This window comes from Syngnathoides biaculeatus, chromosome 12 (genome assembly GCF_019802595.1).
Source record: "Syngnathoides biaculeatus isolate LvHL_M chromosome 12, ASM1980259v1, whole genome shotgun sequence".
In the NCBI taxonomy this organism is placed as follows: Eukaryota; Metazoa; Chordata; class Actinopteri; order Syngnathiformes; family Syngnathidae; genus Syngnathoides; species Syngnathoides biaculeatus.
The window spans coordinates 6,719,422-6,725,590 of record NC_084651.1 but is presented as its reverse complement, the minus strand read 5'-3'; the positions used below and the strand labels follow the sequence as shown (position 1 = coordinate 6,725,590).

Here is a 6,169-nt window from a genome sequence, read left to right as displayed (position 1 = left end):
TTTAATAATGGCACCAATAACGTACAAATAGGGGCTATAAACACACATGGGAGGAGAAATATGTTTTGCATAGATTTAAATTGCGGCATTTTATTTATGCTGCTGAATAACGGCCCGGCGAAAATAGTTGGGGGTTTGATTCCCATCGGCTGTCGCACGCGGGCCCATTAAGTGCCGTCGTGTGTCACGTAGTTGACGTTGCTGTTCAATTTTAATACTGAAAATTAGTTTTTATTTACAGTCTGTAGTACTTTTGAAAACAGTTACAGTACATTTTTGAAGTGAAGGGAAGTTTCCCTTTTTATCATATGACGTAAACAGTATATTGATACATTTAAAGAGCTGGTTTGAAATGCCAAAATCAGACTAAAAGTCCCGCCCTTTGGAAGTTTCATTACATCTGCGTTAACACAGCTAAAATGACCCCCCCCTCCAAAAAAAAAAAAGAGAAAGGAAGCAAGGTAGACACAAATGGCCAGCAACGAGCCCCGAAGGTTAATAACGTAATCTGGAAAATAGTCACATTTTATCGGGGGGGGGGGGGGGAGTAGAGCAAGGGCCAAGTGTTTTTGGGGATGCCGTAAAACGCACGCAAATCTGAATGAAAATGAATTGTCGCGGTGGCCCAGCCGCCGCCAGCCTCCGCCGCCATCTCGTTCGCAGTAAATTTTCACTTCTGCACGCGCGCAACTGATGCTCGGCGGACACCTCGCCTCGCTTTCGAGCTGTCTCATTACCCTGCCTTTCAAGTGGCGGGAGAAGAGACGGGGGGTGAGAGCGACGAGACGGAAGGAGAAGACGACGAGGGGGCAAGGAGGAGACGGAGCGTGTTATTTTTCAAACGGCGTTTTTTTTTTTTCCTTCTCTCTCCCTCTCTATTGTTTGCCACGAGTTCACACCGATTTTCAAAAAAAGTCTCACTTCCCTTTCTGACAGATGTGGTGTCATCGCTGCTGTTTAATTAAAAAGGAAATGGAGGTGATGATTGCAACACAGACGTGATCTGATATGATAATGTATTTACAATCGTGGAGATGAGCGTCATTAAGGATGTGTCAAGGACAAAGTCACCCTGGGAATTTTGCTGGGGGTCCGGAGCTGTCAAGTGTGTTTTTTTTCTTCCCTGCTTGTTTGGATTGTCAGACGGCCATGACAGTCAGAATTAATAATTTGCACGCGCAAAAAGAAAAAATGGATGTGATGGCGTTTTATGTTCTTTTTATTTTGAGGAGGAGATGGTGGCCACTTGTAAATGAAAGCGGCTTCATACCTGCAGAAAAAAGAAGGCAAAAGAGATGAGCCCCCCCGATACTATACGGCGCTCCATTAGGAGACGACTTTGAGTTCTTTTATGAATGTTTCATAAGCATATGGAAGCTTCATCAAAACAAATTGTTTCCATTTTGACAATTACCCGCAACAATCGCCGGCCGCACCTGCCCGGGAAGGGGAATGAATAATTTCCAGTCGTTTTAATTGCATATGTGACAGCTAATCATCAAGGCATTCATTTATTTATCCGGCTTCATTTGAACTTCCTCCTCGGTTGATAACGTATCCAGCCTTGCTCTCTAGAGTCGTGCCACGCTGATTAAACTGTAGCAAAAAAAAAAAAAAAAAAAAAAAAAAAAAGCTCCCTCCGCTATTATGCAGATGCAGGCCACCACATGCCCCCGCAGAGCCTGAAATAATAACACATATGATCCAAAACTCGGGACACATCGGGTGTTCTATCAGTCAGAGGTGGCAAAAGTACTTACACCCTGTATCCATAGAAGTACAGATACGGAGATGAAGACTGTGTAAAGTACTAGTAGGCAGGTGATTTTCCCGTTTAAAGGCGGAATTCCGTCTTTTTAAATTGCATAGATTACAAAAAAAAATCTGTTTTTCTGCAATATTCCAACCGTAACCCGTGCCAGAATCCACACTCGTTTCAATCCGACCTTTGCGAGCAAAGTGGAAAATTTGATACGCGTAACTTGATTGGTCGAATGTGTTGTCCTGACCAATGAAAACGCTTGTTGTATACGAAGGAGTTTATAACCAACCCCAGTTGCAGACAGGATAGTCAATAACGAAGTGAGCGGTCGGAAGCAATTACTTATAAAAATGTCTGTATTATTTAGTGATCACGAAACATGACGTTATTTGTCAAATTCATCCGTTTCAACCATTTACAAAACCAAGAAATTAAAACATTTTTCAACACGTTATGAAAGCACACTTGCATGCCATGATGCAAATCTGAATTCAATTTAGTTTCACTTTGAGTAGTTTACTGAGTTGAATTTGGACTTGAATTTGTAATTATTTTTGGGTATATTGTGTACATTTTGAAAACAGAATAGCATTCAATTATAGATGTACAAGATATATTTCATTTATAATACAATGTATAAAATTTGCATGTTAAAATTGTTAAAATTTTTCAGTGGTTTTTTATTCAGTCAAATCATCTGCCTGTACAAGTTATGGTTCCATTCAATGTAAGTAAAAGGAAGTGCAGTGAAATGTTCTTCAAGGACTTTGAAGTGACTTCATAGATTTGTTTCTAAATAAATTGTACGTGCTTAGTGGTAGTTCTTCTGACGATATAGTACTGACTGTATAGCGTTGTTTTTGTTGTTGAGGTGTTGTTGCTAAAGTGCTTCTTTGCTCTCTATTCTTCAAACCCTGAAAATCCATCTTCCTTTTTGCTCGTCCGTTAGAGCGCCTCGTTGTTGCCCGCATGTCATGCAGAAAAAGCTGGAAGAATTAAGGATTTTTTTCTTTTTTTTGTAAAGTCAGACTAGACACTCAGCAAGCATGTGGACGGGGACTTCGGGATGTCGTGGCCGTTTTAGAGCGCCTTGTTGTTGTGGCATTTTGAAGAGCTGTGATGACCTGTTGCGATAAATTACAGCCATATTTTTGCTGCTCAAACGTGTAGTAATGTGTACACGAAGTGGCATCCTTGTTTTTTGTATGTTGTTTGTGTGGTATTTGATTGACACTTGGCGTGGTTTCAGCACATTCACGGGACACGCCCACAAAAACTTGGGTTTGAATTAACACAATTTTGATGTTTCACTTTATATACCTGGCTTTTTTTTTTAAATTCGGGAATCAGAATCAACACTCTTGATTCTATTAAAATTGAAATCAAGTGGATATTGCAGTTTGTGAATGAATGCGTGACAATGTGTTAATTGTTCAAATTTGGCAAATTTGTTAACAGCACTTCTCTCTGGCGTGTCAAAATTTAGAAGACGTGTTTATTTTCCACTTTATTAACAAGGATTTCTGATAAAAGTTAAAAAGTGCTGGCTCAGGAAAGTACTGGAGTATTTCTTGCTACTTTTGACTTCTCCCATCACGCGTCGGGTAAAGATTTATTTTTACTGTCAACTATATAGAATTTGATAACTTGAAATGCACAAAAAACTTCTCCGCAAAACATATTCCTAATGCTCATCTTGTATGTTATTGCAAACTGAGTCATAACAACAACAACAAAAGACCGCAAAATAAGATGATGATAACACTGTATCATTCATATGTGTGGAATTCTGGGAAACTTGTTGCCGGTTGTACGACTCTAAAGTTAAAGCCCGACGTGGAGTCAAGGCGCCTGTGGGGGCTGCTCGGCTTGTCTCCTCTAATTGCGCTCGCGATGAGCAGCCGGGCTCCAAATGTCATTTTAATCATGTCGCCGTTTAGGTGGCAAATACATAAAAATTGCCCAACATTGCCTCAAATCAGAGGACAAGCTTGACAGTGTGGAGTTATGGCGACGACGAACATCTGCACGCCTCCCCCAACTCTCAGAAGAAGCGGCGCATTAGGCCCCGATGTTCCTCGCCGCCGGTGGCTCGTCTGCAGCTGCCGGTGGCGTGCCGGGAATCGGTGCGGTGGCTATGGGGAAATCAGCCACTGTCCCCCCCCAACCCCCAAACCCACCCCAGCCCTACACACACACACAAAACACACACACCCCTCCCCGCACTCTCAGCGTCCCAAGCATGGCCATTAACTGACTGCCAGCAGCTCTGGGAAGGGGAACAACAGATGCCAGCCACTGAAAAGCCTCCAGCTCTTCAGCTCGAGCAATCCCAACTGGGCCGGGACGGGCCTCTGTAGATTTTTGGACATACAGTGAACAAATGTGGACATGAAAAGGGGGGAAGAGGAGGGTTGTCGTGGAGGTAAAGATTTGTTAACCCTCTTGAACTTGACAAGAGACGGCACCCAGGCGCAGATTAGCCCCCTCAAAGCTAGCTTTGGTTCGAGGTTGCCGCGTGAATATGTGAATATTGGTGGCAAATGTGTGTGTGTGTGTGTGTGTGTGTGTGTATAAGGGCACGTGTTTTTGTTTGCACAAGGTTGTCTGTTTGCAGATCCTTGCATTAGCAGTGAAAGTCATGTTTAAAAGAGTGTGTAATTACAGGCTTGTAACATTAATTAAACAGTAATACTTAATTTTTTTTTTGGATGACTTTGTGAATCAGGACTGGTGTTACTGCATTGAGGTCATAAAAAGTGGAACTTTGGATTAACATGTTTGGGAAAATTGACCTCCAAAGAGTGTAGCTTGGAGCCACAGTGGTTAGAATGCAGACAATTCACACAGTTCAAATCTTGGTTCAGGCCCTCTTGTGGACAGTCTACGTCTCCCCGTCCGTACATGTTCTGGGTTTAATACTTGGCTCAGACTCTCTACAAAGGCCTAAATATAATATGTTATTTATTTTATTTGTTTTGAGGGGGGGGGGGTTCAACCTATTACAAGTAGAAATGACTTTGTAACAAATATAGTTTGGACCAACATTTTCAGAAAAATATATCTCCTAAAGTGGAAAGTCTTTGTTGACTTGTGATTAGCACATGAGAAGTCCTGGGTTCGAATCTCGGCTTTTCTGTGGCTTTTCCAATCTGTGTCGTGTGTGTGTGTGTCGAATCTGATTTTAAAAAGAAATTCAGATATAAAGCGCAAAATCTTCATTTGTAATCGGGACCACGAGAACATCGGCGATTTTATTGTGACACATAGAAGTTTTAATTTTGATATATCTATTTTTTTTAAAGCTTACGGCCATGCTACTCTGAGAACGCCCGATCTCGTCGGATCTCGGAAGCTAAGCGGGTTTGGCCGTGGTTAGTACTTGGATGGTAGACTGCCTGGGAATATCAGGTGCTGTAAGCTTCTCTCCCCGGCTAAATGCAGAGGGGTTGCGTCAGGAAGGGCATCTGGCGTAAAACTGTGCCAAACAAATATGCGTTCATCTAAGATGACACGCTGTGGCGACCCCTAACGGGACAAGCCGAAAGGAAAAGAAGAAGAAGAAGATGTCTATTTTTTTATGAGTCCCAGAGTCCATGAGCTATTGACTGTAAGGCAGGCGAAGTGCGAAGACTTTGTGTTTTGACCTTGGAGGTTCCCGCATTCACTTCTTCCGACAAAAGAAAGAAAACTTGTTCGAGACGTCACATGTTAAAGCGATCAAATCGTGTCGACGGAAAGAAACGCAATGAGGCAAACGATTAAGGCGTTAATGCGACCTGCGGGTGTCAAGGTCATTTGCCGCTACATTACATACTTAAGCGGAGGCACTTTGACCACACCATCGAGGAAGCGGGGGACGTATCGGAAGCGGAGGTGTGGAGCGGCAAGGGAGGAATGGAGGAAAGGAGGTGTGCGAGGAGTGGAGGGGTGGGGGGGTTTGCGAGAGCACAAAGCCTGGGTAAACACAGCTAGCTCTGCATCTGGAACCAACTAAAAAGATGCTTAATAATGCAGAGCCGTGCAGGCGGGCCCTGTGCAGCTGTTGTGTGCGTAGGACCATGAAAGACTCTCCATCTGACAGCTGGCTCCATCTTGCTGGCTCCATCGCCCTCTTCCTCTCCTTCATCCCTCCCTTCATCCCTCCCTCTCACTCTTTCTCCTCTGCGGTCCAGAGCGGCCAAGAGACAGCAGATTAGAGATTAACCAATCCCTGCTTTCCTCATCTGTCCCATCTGCCAAACCAGCTAGGCCGGGCTCCCGATCCCGGGGAGATACGGGACATGACGGAGGAGACAAAAAGCGGGGACGTCGCGCGGGAGGCAATCGGGAACCGGAACGTTTGTGGCGGCAAAGACTCTGACCGGGATAGACAGTGACGATGTCGCCCCGTCGTCGAACTTGAAG

The 6,169-nt window shown here is 43.8% G+C and overlaps 1 pseudogene; it reads left to right on the top strand.

Moving 5' to 3' along the window:
* Positions 1-5,066: 5,066 nt before the first annotated feature.
* On the top strand, positions 5,067-5,185 carry LOC133510307 (5S ribosomal RNA; annotated as a pseudogene).
* The last annotated feature ends 984 nt before the right edge of the window (positions 5,186-6,169 follow it).